General features: G+C 41.8%; 1 long non-coding RNA gene across 1 annotated transcript in view; it reads left to right on the top strand.

Moving 5' to 3' along the window:
- Positions 1-588: 588 nt before the first annotated feature.
- LOC120858543 overlaps positions 589-14,245 on the top strand; it is a 45,940-nt gene continuing 32,283 nt past the window's right edge. Inside the window, exons 1-2 of the long non-coding RNA XR_005719888.1 lie at positions 589-861; positions 1,227-1,383. This is a non-coding gene — a long non-coding RNA (uncharacterized LOC120858543). The remainder of the gene's footprint in view (positions 862-1,226; positions 1,384-14,245) is intronic.

Here is a 14,245-nt window from a genome sequence, read left to right as displayed (position 1 = left end):
GCCGACTCCAGGGCCGCGGGGTCCCGAGCGGCAGGTAGGAGGGGTTGGACTTCCGCCGAATCGCCACCCGCCTGAAGTTGTAGTCGCCCTCGCCGCTCATCTGGCCGCCTTCATTCGCGGCTCGGCGCCCGCTCCCGCCCTCATCCAGCCGCGAGCGCGCGCTCGGCGGGCACCTGAGGGGCGACCTGACCCAGGGGGGCGTCGCTTGCATAAGAGGCTCCGTGCGTCTCGACAGGGGCAACTTCTGCTTCGAGTCGTCTGCAAGTGTCTCCGCGTCCCTTCCTCCCAGGACGCGCAAGGCCGCGCAGCGAGTTTGGCTCCGATTCCCTGTGCGGCAGCCGCCACGCCCGAGTCTCTGCGGCTAGCGCTCTCACCTGACGCCGCCGCTAGAGCGGCGGGTTCTGGCTACCGCCACCCCCTCCTCTCTGGACCAATCACCGGCAGACCCCCGAGAGCGCCGAGAGCTCGGCCTGTGAGCGCCACTGCTGCTGCCGCCTCCTCGTCTCTCCCGGGCAGTAGCCCAGGACGCGCGGTGCCGCCGGGAGCGTCCCGGGCAGCTCCGCCCTCCCTCTCCCCCGCCCCCTCCAGCTCCCTTCTCCCCTCCCCCGCCACTGGCCGACTGGAGCCAAGGGGGCGCTCACCTGCCGACGCAAACCTGGAGTGCTCCGAAGGTCAGCCGCGCTCGCCGGTGGGGCACACGCACCGGGCTCCGGAAGAAAGAAGAGATCATAACAGCTACTCTGAACTCTTTACAGGGCCTGCCATCCTCGCAGACGCGTAAGACAAGGGTCACACGTGTGTCTCAAGACGCTACTGAGCCCTTGATAATGATCTTGCTTATGTTTGGAGCTACCCAGTGAGGTAAGTATTTCAGATAAGGAAACCAAGACGCGGAACTTATACTGGGTCACTTAGTACTGCACGGCTAGAATGCTTACCCGAGGCTCTGCCCCAAAGTCTGGCCTTATCTCACTCAACCAAAAAATCTTGCCGGGAGCATCGAGACAGAGAAAGGTGAAAAGGTGCGTGAAAGTAAAAGAAAAGGTGGCGCTGATGATCCGCAGGTTTCCTGAAGAGCATCAGCCCCTCCATCACCACAAACACTTTTGGGGCTTCGTTAGTAATGCTCTTCAGAATCCTTTAATTTGTCGAGTCATTTTTTAGAAGCGTCAGCTAAATAGTAAATTGAATTTTTTTTTCCATTGGTTTGCTTACCTGCATTTTAGAATTCATTAAAGTGAAGAGGCTGAGTTACAAAACCACAGAGATAGGAGGTGAAAGAGCAGCGTTCCAAGTATACCAGCTGAAGCAGAAAGAATTCGCCAGCCATCACTCGCACCTTGGAAGTCACCCCACATTTTTCTCGGATGGACCTTCACCCAGGTAACATCTCTTCCATCTCCCTGAAGTATGTCCCATAACCCAGTCGTCCTCAAGAAGCCTTTTCGGAGGCAGTTCAACTGTCTTAGTCTCCTTGGCCATTACTCCAATAAATGTACCCTTTAGAAGAAACTACACGCATAGTTTTTAATGCATCCGTTCTGACCTTGTTAAAAGGAGCTTTTGCTCCCTTTGTATTTATTATCCCTGTATCACTGTATTGTAACTAACTATTGTTACTCTTTCTCTGTAATTGTGTTATCTACTACACTATATGATATCAGAAGTGATTTAAACAAGTGCTTTCACATATAAATGAATAATGAAAGAGGTTTTACCTCCGTATATATGTTAACTATAACTTAAATGCAAGTTTTTAACATAATTTATTTGGTTCAATAAAAAGGCAATGTGGGGTGGAAGCAAAAAAAAAAAAAAAGAAGGTGGTGTTGCAATCAATAATACCATACTGGAGAAGGCAATGGCAACCCACTCCAGTACTCTTGCCTGGAAAATCCCATGGGCGGAGGAGCCTGGTGGGCTGCAGTCCATGTGGTCTCGAAGAGTCGGACACGACTGAGCGACTTCACTTTCAGTTTTCACTTTCATGCATTGGAGAAGGAAATGGCAACTCACTCCAGTGTTCTTGCCTGGAGAATCCCAAGGACGAGGGAGGCTGGTGGGCTGTCGTCTATGGGATCGCACACAGTCAGACACGACTGAAGTGACTTAGCAGCAGCAACAGCAGCAACCTACTTCAGAGCGACCTATTTTTAAATGAGAGGATGATGGCAATCTTCTCTTTTAAAGAACTGGCTATTGATGAAAAGTTCCCCCCAAGTGCCTCCCTGCTACTATTCAGTATTGGTGCTTACTCTTTCTGTGGAGAACTGCAGTAAACATACCTATATGGGGCAAAAAGATATCTTATCACACATATGTAAGGCAGCAGTTTAATGCTTCCTCATTTGGATATTTTGACTTGTCTACATTATACATATTTCTGTTTCTTGGCTCAGGTTCACATTACGTAAGATAATATTAGTTTACAACAGTGGATGTCGTATTTTCAGGCATTCATACATCATCTGACATTTCCTCTAAATGTTATGATGCTTATTATTTTCTGATAGAAACCATTTCTAAAGGACTTTGCATTTGATGACTATATTTTTGCAACATTAAATAAATAAGAGGTCAACAGAACTTTATTTGTTCTCAAGTTATTATAGGCTAGAATAGAACAAAATTTTTGAAAATCATTGTAAATGATGATATAGTCCTTATGTACTATTTTATTTGCTTATATAGCCAACAGAAAGTTCAATAGTAATTCATTACCACATGTTGAGTGAGAACTGTGCTGGGTCCTGAAATACAGAGATGCATGCAATACATAGTTGCTTATACTCCATGTCTCCATGACTGAGACACTGCTGAATGCTGACTAAATCATGTATCTTTCCTTAGGCACACTAAGAGACTGATTTGAATCTTCCCTTACAGTTAGGTGGAGCCACCTAACTAAATTCTTCAAAACGTTTTGTGGGCAAAAGTAATGTGTGTCACCTTCAGGCCTGACTTTACCACACTGGACATCTTCTCCAACTGCCCCTTAGAATGCAAAGTGGCCAGTGGGGGAACCTGAGCCCTTAACCATGGTGGAGCCACTGTATGGAGAGGAGCTGGCAGCCCAGAATCACCCCTTTGCTGTGAATTAACACAAAATCAGACTAGCAAAATGCATAAGAAGACTAAACTAATTCACGTTCCTTAAATATTATCTTTATATGTTCTAGTGTGGCAAAAATTATGTATATATTATGTCTCAATTCTAATTAAAATGTTTTAAACAAACATTCAATTTAATTTTAACATAACCAGTCTCAGATTGGTCTAGTCCCTAATAAATAAGATAAAACCAAGAAGGAACACTCAAGAAAAAAAAAATGAATCAATAAGCAATTTCAGCTGTTGGCAGAACATCACTTCCAAAACTAGAATTTAAGAGAAATCAACACTTTATGGCAGATTCACTCATTTTAATCTCACTCAGTTCAGTTCAGTTCAGTCGCTCAGTCGTTTCCGACTCTTTGCGACCCCATGAATCACAGCACACCAGGCCTCCCTGTCCATCACCAACTCCCGGAGTTCACTCAAACTCACGTCCATCGAGTTGGTGATGCCATCCAGCCATCTCATCCTCTGTCGTCCCCTTCTCCTCCTGCCCCCAATCCCTCCCAGCATCAGGGTCTTTTCCAATGAGTCAACTCTTTGCATGAGGTGGCCAAAGTACTGGAGTTTCAGTTTCAGCATCAGTCCTTCCAATGAACACCCAGGACTGATCGCCTTTAGGATGGAGTGGTTGGATCTCCTTGCAGTCCAAGGGACTCTCAAGAGTCTTCTCCAACACCACAGTTCAAAAGCATCAATTCTTCAGCACTCAACCTTCTTCACAGTCCAACTCTCACATCCATACATGACCACAGGAAAAACCATAGCCTTGACTAGATGGACCTTAATTGGCAAAGTAATATCTCTGCTTTTCAATATACTATCTAGGTTGGTCATAACTTTCCTTCCAAGGAGTAAGCGTCTTTTGATTTCATGGCTGCAGTCACCATCTGCAGTGATTTTGGAGACCCCCAAAATAAAGTCTGACACTGTTTCCACTGTTTCTCCATCTATTTCCCATGAAGTGATGGGACCAGATGCCATGATCTTCATTTTCTGAATGTTGAGCTTTAAGCCAACTTTTTCACTCTCCTCTTTTACTTTCATCAAGAGGCTTTTTAGTTCCTCTTCACTTTCCGCCATAAGGGTGGTATCATCTGCATATCTGAGGTTAGTGATATTTCTCCCAGCAATCTTGATTCCAGCTTGTGCTTCTTCCAGCCCAGCGTTTCTCATGATGTACTCTGCATATAAGCTAAATAAGTAGGGTGACAATATACAGCCTTGACGTAGTCCTTTTCCTATTTGGAACCAGTCTGTTGTTCCATGTCCAGTTCTAACTGTTGCTTCCTGACCTGCATACAGGTTTCTCAAGAGGCAGGTCAGGTGCTCTGGTATTCCCATGTCTTTCAGAATTTTCCACAGTTTATTGTGATCCACACAGTCAAAGGCTTTGACATAGTCAATAAAGCAGAAATAGATGTTTTTCTGGAACTCTCTTGCTTTTTCCATGATCCAGCGGATGTTGGCAATTTGACCTCTGGTTCTTCCGCCTTTTCTAAAACCAGCTTGAACATCTGGAATTTCACAATTCACATATTATAGCTGAAGCTTGGCTTGGAGAATTTTGAGCATTACTTTACTAGCATATGAGATGAGTACAATTGTGCCGTCATTTGAGCATTGTTTGACATTGCCTTTCTTTGGGATTGGAATGAAAACTGACCTTTTCCAGTCCTGTGGCCTAGAGAAAGAAAAATATTTCTCTTGCTTTAATAATAAATTGTGTTATTTCCTCAGGAAATGAATTATAAATTTATTAGATTTTTGATGCTGTCACTGAGTAGGAATTTATGTAAATATCATTAAAGTAATAAAGGTCACTAAAAGGCATGAATTATACTGATTTTATGTAGTACTATTAGAGGCTGAAAAATTGTTGACTTAAAGAAAAACCCACAGTATGAAACACTGGGAAAGACTGAAGGCAGAAGGAGAAGAGGGCGTCAGAGGATGAGATGGCTGGATGGCATCACCAATGGAATGGACATGAACTTGGGCAAACTTTGGGAGATGGTGAGGGACAGGGAGGCCTGGCATGCTGCAGTACATGGGATCACAAAGAGTCGGGCACGACTGGGCAACTGAACAACAACAATGAATTTTAAGAGTTTCAAGTTTTATTCAGAGTCTTACTGAAGACCCTAGCCCAGGAGACAGTCTGTCAATAACTGAGTAAACTTCTCTGAAGAGGTTGGGGAGGAACCAGTTTATATTTATGAATTTTTTGCCTATGATATACATGTAGTCATGTGTGTGTGTGTGAGTTGCACAGTCGTGTCTCTTTGCGACCCCATGGACTGTAGCCCACCAGGCTCTTCTGTCCATGGAATTTTCTAGGCAAAAATACTGGAGTGGATTGCCATTCCCGTCTCCAGGGATCTTCCTGACCCAGCAATCCAAACCCTGTCTCCTGCATTGCAGGCAGATTCTTTACAGTCTGAGCCACCAGGGAAGCCCATAGTCATGCATACATCTTGGTAAAAGATTACAGTAGTCACCAAGAAGAGCTATCTTAACGTAATGATTTTAGGGCTTTTCTATGTATGAAAAGATGCAAGAATCCGGTAATTTAAATTCTTTCTGAGATATACATCTAACTATTTAAAGGCCTGTTATCCTCAGCACAGAGTGCTCATCCTGTTTTTTCATCCTGATTTCACCTCAGGGAATAGGGTTGGTAGCCAACTGCAGTGAGTTGTGACTTAACCCTTTTATATCTGGTTGATGAATGATGCTCCTTGTTTTTGTTGTTCACAATACAGAAGATAAATTCAAGAAGACCTAATTGAAGATGATATATTTATTTTAATAGAAACTTAGTAAACAGTATGATATTTTGAGTTGGCTCAAGTTGAGATTTCAATTGTTTATGTATATGCATAATTTATAATATGTTAATTTAATCTCTGGGCTTCCCTTGTGGCTCAGCTGCTACAGAATCCGCCTTCAGTGCAAGAGACCTGGGTTCGATCCCTGGATTGGGAAGATCCCCTGGAGAAAGAAAAGGCTACCCACTCCAATATTCTGGCCTGGAGAATTCCATGGACTGTATAGTCCATGGGGTCGCAAAGAGTCGGACACAATTGAGTGACTTTCACTTCACAATTTAATCTTTATGTCTGTATCTTGACCAGGTATTGCATATATTAATAGCCTTTGTAAGAAAATGCATGTGTGCTAAGTCACTTCAGTTGTGTCTAACTCTTTGTGACCCTATGAATTATAGCCTGCCAGGCTCCTCCATCCATGGGATTCTCCAGGCAAGACTACTGGAGTGGGTTGCCATGCCTCCCTCCAGAGGATCTTCCCGAGCCAGGGATTGAACCCATGTCTCCTGCATTGCAGGTAGGTTCTTTACACTAGTGACATCCTGGGAAGCCCTGAAATAAAGACTATTTCTACTTCTTAGAACATTTGCACACATCTGAGGTGTCAACTGAAACTGTAAAGGTCCAAGTTTGGCTTGTACTTATATTGATAACTGTTGTTCCTTAAAGGAAAGTGATCAGTCAATATCTTTTTAAAAATTGTTTAGAAACTGGAAAGAAAGCAGTTACTTTCTAAAGAACATGGTTCATGGCATCATGGAGCCTATTATTCCATGAGATTTGAAACCTCAAGTTTCAAGTTCCTAGAGGATGTCAAAATTAAAGGAGACTTCAAAGTGAAGAGTTGGCCTGGTGGAGGAGATAAATAGTTACCCTAGTGTAAGGAGCAGGACACACAAGGGAGAGAAAGGCATAAGAGAAAGGGGATAGGAGAGAGATGGACAAAGTTGCACTTATAGGACATGGGAAGAAAGAAGTGAAGCTGGAGAAAAAGTAAGATCAGATCAAGAATTTTGTATGTCATGATTAAAGAGTTAGAACTTTAAAGGAAATAATGCCATTTGCAGCAACATGGATGGAACTAGAGATTATCATACTTAGTGAAATCAGAAAGAGAAAGACAAATACCATATGATATCACTTGTGTATGGGAATCTAAAATATGACATGAATGAGCCTATCTACAAAGCAGAAACAGTCTCACAGACATAAACGACTTGTGATTGCCAAAGGGCAGGGGGTAGAATGGGTAGACTGGGAGTCTGGGGTTAGCAGAAGCAAACTATAGAATGGATGGACAGCAAGGTCCCACTGTATAGCACAGGAATCTATATTCAGTGTCTTGGGGTAAGCCATAATGAAAATGAATATAAAAATTGTAACTGAGTCACTTTGCTGTATAGCAGAAATTAACACAACCTTGTAAATCGACTGTACTTCAATTTTAAAGAGAAGACTTTATTCTGATGCAGAAGGCTTTTAAATTTTAAGCCAGAAATGATGTTATTACATTTGCATTTTAGCAATCACCATAGCCATCCACATCCCTTCTTTTTATCCCATTAGATCAAAAAATACTGATCAAAGGACTTCCTTGGTGGTCCAGTGGCTAAGACTCTGCGTTCCCAGTGCAGGGGACTCGGGTTCAATCCCTGGTCAGTGAACTAGATACCACATGCCACAGCTAAAGGTCCTGTGTGCTACAACTAAGACCTGGTGCAGCCAAATAAATAAATATTTTTGAAAATGTTGATCAATACCAAAATATTCAATCTCAAAGGATATACCACCTCCAAGACTGACTGAATGAATGAATGAATAATGCATGAAATATTTGGGAAATTTACTTACATCTGGAACATATATTAAGTTAAAAAAATTTTTTTCTTTATCCCTGTGACAGATCCTCACATCTTTCTGTTACCTACATTATGGGTTTGTTTTTTAATTTAGTTTTTGTTGTAGTGGTTTGTTTGTGATTTGTTAAACATCTCTTATATAAAAGTTGCTAAACTATCTTATTGGTTGCCAGGACAATTAGAGCATGGATTAATGGAATGCAATTCTATACTCTTACACTCTTCTTTTCAGGAAATACAGCTCAAAGATACTGAATACTCAAGCTTTCCATGTGTTACTAACTATTTTGGTTGCTTAATTAGCAGTAAGTATTGATGTACATGCTTTCCATAGGCCAATTTAGTGCTGTGAAACAGTAGCCTATGAAATAGGCAGGAACAGAATATAAAGATTAGTTTATTAGTTCCAGGGGCTACATCCCCTAAAATGCTTGGGTTTTTCTTTGTTTGTTTTTGAGTAGGAAACATGGAGATACCTATCTGACAAGTATTTGCTAATATCATGTTTGCACCCATTACTAATGTTATTAATACTGCATTTATACCTGTTGCTCTATTTCTGTATCTTTCTACAGAAATATATTCTAAGATCTTTGTTTTAAGTCCAGATTATAGTGAAATCTCTTTGGAGACATTTTAAATGCATTTAAACCCACCATGCAGATCTACAATGCATAAACTCACTTATTATGAGGTATTCAAAGGAGTTAAACTCTTAGAAAATAGGATGGTAGTTGCTGTGGGTTGGAAGAGGGAGGAAAGGGGAGCAGTTGTTCAGTGGGTGTAGAGCTTTGGTTTTACAAGAGGGAAAAGCTTGAAAGTATGTTGCCCAATAATGTGCAGATAGTTAACACTACTGTATTATACACTTAAGATGGTAAATTTCATGCTATGTGTTTTTATCATTATTACCAAAAAAAAAAAATCAAACCCCTCAATGACCAAGTTTACAACACATATACAATGGTATATTTTATCAGGAGCTATTTGGATTTTAGCAATTATATGATGCCATTGATTTAAAGATGAAACCCAATTTCAGAGATGTGAAAAAGTAAAAAGAGAAAAAACATGTCCTAAAATGGAAGAAATGTGGTATACATATATTTGCATATAAATATTAATACCACTTTCTGTACTTTTATAAATTAAAATAAAGTTCTGGTAGAATTAGTCTAAATCTTTCTATACTGCCTGATTTGAATAAATTTCCTTTATTGAATATTTGTTTATTTTTATTTATATTTATTTAAGTTTATTTACTCATTGCTGGAAGAGGTGAAATAGTCCAGGATTGACAAGAGCAAATTAATGGTGGAGTATATAAAGAAGTCAAAGCAAAAGCAACATCCAGTTGTGGATGTGACTGGCGATGGAAACAAAGTCCGATGCTATAAGAACAATATTGCATAGGAACCTGAAATGTTAGATCCATGAATCAAGGTAAATTGGAAGTGGTCAAACAGGAGATGGCAAGAATGAACATCAACATTTTAGCAATCAGTGAACTAAAATGGACTGGAATAAGTGAATTTAACTCAGATGACCATTGTATCTACTACTCCATTATATCTACTACTCCCATGGACTATACAATCCATAGAATTCTCTAGGCCAGAATACAGAATTGGGTAGCCTTTCCCTTCTCCAAGGGATCATCCCAACCCAGGGATCAAACCCAGGTCTCCCGCATTGCAGGTGGATTCTTTACCAACTGAGCCACAAGGGAAGCCCGAAAAGCAGTACTTGGATGCAGTCTGAAAAATAACAGAATGATCTCCATTCGTTTCCAAGGCAAACCATTCAATATCACAGTAATCCAAGTCTATGCCCCAATCAGTAATGCTGAATAAGCTGAAGTTGAGTGGTTCTATGAGGACCTACAAGACCTTCTAAAACTAACACCCAAAAAAGATGTCCTTTTCATTATAGGGGACTGGGATGCAGAAGTAGGAAGTCAAGAGATACCTGGAGTAACAGTCAAGCTTGGCCTTGGAGTACAGAATGAAGCAAGGCAAAGGCTAACAGAGTTTTGCCAAGAGAACACACTGGTCATAGCAAACACCCTCTTCCAACAACACAAGAGAAGACTCTATATATGGACATCACCAGATGGTCAATACTGCAATCAGATTGATTATATTCTTTGCAGCCAAAGATGGGGAAGCTCTATGCAGTCAGCAAAAACAAGACCGGGAGCTGACTGTGGCTCAGATCATGAACTCCTTATTGCCAAATTCAGACTTAAATTGAAGAAAGTAAGGAAAACCACTAGACCATTCAGGTGTGACCTAAATCAAATCCCTTATAATTGATTATACAGTGGAAGTGACAAATTGATTCAAGGGATTAGATCTGATAGAAAAGCTATGGATGGAGGTTCGTGACACTGTACAGGACGCAGTGATCAAGACCATTCCCAAGAAAAAGAAATACAAAAAGGCAAAATGACTGTCTGAGGAGGCCTTACAAATAGCTGTGCAAAGAAGAGAAATGAAAGGCAGAGGAGAAAAGATAAGATATACCCATCTGAATGCAGAGTTCCAAAGAATAGCAAAGAGAGATAAGAAAGCCTTCCTCAGTGATCAATGCAAAGAAATACAGGAAAACAATAGAATGGAAGTTGGTGATGGACAGGGAAGCCTGGTATTCTGCAGTCCATGGGGTTGCAAAGAGTCAGACATGACTGAGTGACTGAACTGAGCTGATAGAATAGGAAAGACTAGAGATCTTTTCAAGAAAATTAGACATACCAAGGGAACATTTCATGCAAGGATGGGCACAATAAAGGACAGAAATGATACGGACCTAAGAGAAGCAGAAGATATTAAGAAGAGGTGGCAACAATACACAGAACAACTATACAAAAAAGATCATACCCAGACAACCATGATGTTGTGCTCACTCACCTAGAGCCAGATATCCTGGAGTGCGACATTGATTGAGCCTTAGGAATCATTACTACAAACAAACCTAGAGGAGGTGATGGAATTCCAATTGAGCTATTTCAGATCCTAAAGATGATGCTGTGAAAGTGCTGCACTCAATATGCCAGCAAATTTGGGAAATAGCAGTAGCCACAGGGCTGGAAAAGGTCAGTTTTCATTCCAATTCCAAAGAAAGGCAATGCCAAAGAATGTTCAAACTACCACACAATTTTACTCATCTCACACACTAGCAAAGTAATGCTCAAAATTCTCCAGGCTAGGTTTCAATGGTATGTGAACCGTGAACCTCCAGATGTTCAAGCTGGATTTAGAAAAGGCAGAGGAATCAGAGATCAGTTTGCCAATATTGTTGGATCATCAAAAAAGCAAATGTCCAGAAAAACATCTGCTTTATCGACTACACCAAAGCCTTTGACTGTGTAGATCACAACAAACTGTGGAGAATTCTGAAAGAGATGGGAATACCAGACCACTTACCTGACTCCTGAGAAATCTGTATGCAGGTCAAGAAGCAACAATTAGAACTGGACTTGGAACAACAGACTGGTTCCAAATTGGGAAAGGAGGACATCAGGCTGTACATTGTCACCCTGCTTATTTAACTTATATGCAGAGTACATCATGCGAAATGCCAGGCTGGATGAAGCACAAGCTGGAATCAAGATTACTCGGAGAAATATCAATAACCCCAGACATGCAGATGACACCACCTTATGGCAGAAAGCGAAGAAAAACTCAAAAGCCTCTTGATGAAAAAGAGGAGAGTGAAAAACTTGGCTTAAAACTCAACATTCAGAAAACTAAGATCATGGCATCTGGTACCATCACTTCATGGCAGATATATGGGGAAACATTGGAAACAGTGACAGACTTTATTTTTTTGAGCTCCAAAATTACTGCAGATAGTGACTGCAGCCATGAAATAAAAAGACGCTTGCTCCTTGAAAGAAAAGCTATGACCAACCTAGACAGTTTATTTAAAAATCAGAGACATTACTTTGCTGACAAAGGTCTGTGTAGTCAAAGCTATGGTTTTTCCAGTAGTCATGTATGGATGTGAGAGTTGAACTATAAAGAAAGCTGAGTGTCAAAGAATTGATGCTTTTGAACTGTGGTGTTGGAGAAGACTCTTGAGAGTCCCTTGGACTGCAAGGAGATCCAACCAGTCAATCCTAAAGGAAATCAATCCCGAGTATTCACTGGAAAGACTGATGTTGAAACTGAAACTCCAATACTTTGGCCACCTGATGTGAAGAACTGACTCACTGAAAAAGACCCTGATGCTGGGAAAGATTGTGGGCAGGAGGAGAAGGGGATGACAGAAGATGAGATGGTTGGATGGCATCACCGACTCGATGGACATGAGTTTTCACAAGCTCCATCAGTTGGTGATGGACAGGGAAGACTGGCATGCTGCAGTCCATGGGATTGCAAAGAGTTGGACACAACTGAGTGACTGAACTGAACTCAACTGATATAAAGAAGTTAGATAATTTATTACAGCGTCATAAAAGCCGCATGTCTCATTCAATAAGGTGTGTTCTTTTTTTCTATTTGGTTTTATACACCTTAAAAACATCACTTTAAAAATTGATTACAAATTTAAAGAATGTGGCAAATACTCTTTGTTGTTTACTCAACTGCCATCCCCACTTTTCCTTGTTAACAAAACCCAGTTTCATTCAAATGTTGATATTAATGTTGTCTGATAGGTTGTGCTTGTTCATAAAAAACTGGATACGGTCAGGCAATTTTCTTTGCCAAGTGTTGAGTTGGGAGGAGCATATGATATGGTTCTGAGTCTAGAGTGGAAATAGGCTGTGGATTTCTGGAAAGGATTTTCTTCCTCAATAAGAGAACTCATTAAAAGGAACCCACTCCATATCTACCTTCTTCCTGCTGCTGCTGCTGCTAAGTTGCTTCAGTCATGTCCGACTCTGTGCAGCCCCATAGACAGCAGCCCACCAGGCTCCACCGTCCCTGGGATTCTCCAGGCAAGAACACTGGAGTGGGTTGCCATTTCCTTCTCCAGTGCAGGAAAGTGAAAAGTGAAAGAAGTCACTCAGTCTTGTCCGACGCGTCGTGACCCCATGGACTGCAACCCACCAGGTTCCTCTGTCCATGGGATTTGCTAGGCAAGAGTACTGGAGTGGGGTGCCATTGCCTTCTCCACCTTCTCCCTACTCCTCTTGATTTTAGATGTGGTTTTGTAGAGCTACAGAGTAAGTCCTGAACTACTGTAGCCATCTGGTGACCCAGAGGGAAGATGATACCAATCTGTTGAGGGTGGCAGAACAGGATGCTGGAAAGAATCCTGGGCATTGCTAAATTTAATATGCTACTGAATCAACCCTGAAACTTCCTACCTCTTGAATCCTTAATAAGTGACAAAATAAACTCTCCTAGTTGTTAAGCCACTATCAGTCAGGTTTTTTGGTTACTTATAGCCAAAAGCATTGGAGAAGGCAATGGCAACTCACTCCAGTACTCTTGTCAGGAAAATCCCATGGACAGAGGAGCCTGGTGGGCTGCAGTCCATGGGGTCGTTAAGAGTTGGACATGACTGAGCAACTTCACTTTCACTTTTCACTTTCATGCATTGGAGAAGGAAATGGCAACCCAATCCAGTGTTCTTGCCTGAAGAACCCCAGGGACAGTGGAGCCTGGTGGGCTGCTGTCTATGGGGTTGCACAGAGTTGGACACAAGTGAAGTGACTTAGCAGCAGCAGCCAAAAGCATACATACAAAATTCAGCTTTTGAACATTCAAAGATGCAAGTGTGCATTTGCATGTCCAGTCACAATGATTGTCTGGTGTACATTGTCATGTGCATGCATTCTCTACAAGTAGTTGTGCTTTTGTGTACTTTACTGCTTGGTACTGTACAGAATATAGCAGTACTTTATTTCAAGTCCAAAATGTGTGGAAGCAAGTGTAAAAGCAGTGGTGATGTAGCTCGTATTGATAAGAAGCACCAAGCAATAACAGTGGAGACAAAGTGAAAATAATTGAAGGGAGCAAGGCGAAAAGATGGTAGAGGCTTACATTCTTACAACACGATTATTCAACCATCGGCACAATTCTAAAGAACAAGGACAAGAGCATGGAACGTGTGAAGTCGACAGTGCCAATGATGCCAACAATAATAATATCAAAGATGCATGGAAAAATGATGGAGGAAACGGAGTAACTTCTCAGAGTATGGATGTAGGATCAGTTCAGTTCAGTTCAGTTCAGTCGCTGAGTCGTATCCGACTCTTTGCGACCCCATGAATCGCAGCACGCCAGGCCTCCCTGTCCATCACCATATCCCGGAGTTCACTCAGATTCACCTCCATCGAGTCAGTGATGCCATCCAGCCATCTCATCCTCTGTCATCCCCTTCTCTTCCTGCCCCCAATCCCTCCCAGCATCAGAGTCTTTTCCAATGAGTCAACTCTTTGCATGAGGTGGCCAAAGTACTGGAGTTTCAGCTTTAGCATCATTCCTTCCA

Source organism: Oryx dammah, unplaced genomic scaffold, assembly GCF_014754425.2.
Source record: "Oryx dammah isolate SB20612 unplaced genomic scaffold, SCBI_Odam_1.1 HiC_scaffold_29, whole genome shotgun sequence".
Classification (NCBI taxonomy): domain Eukaryota; kingdom Metazoa; phylum Chordata; class Mammalia; order Artiodactyla; family Bovidae; genus Oryx; species Oryx dammah.
Note: the sequence above shows the minus strand (reverse complement) of the source record. Positions and strands in the feature narration are given on the sequence as shown.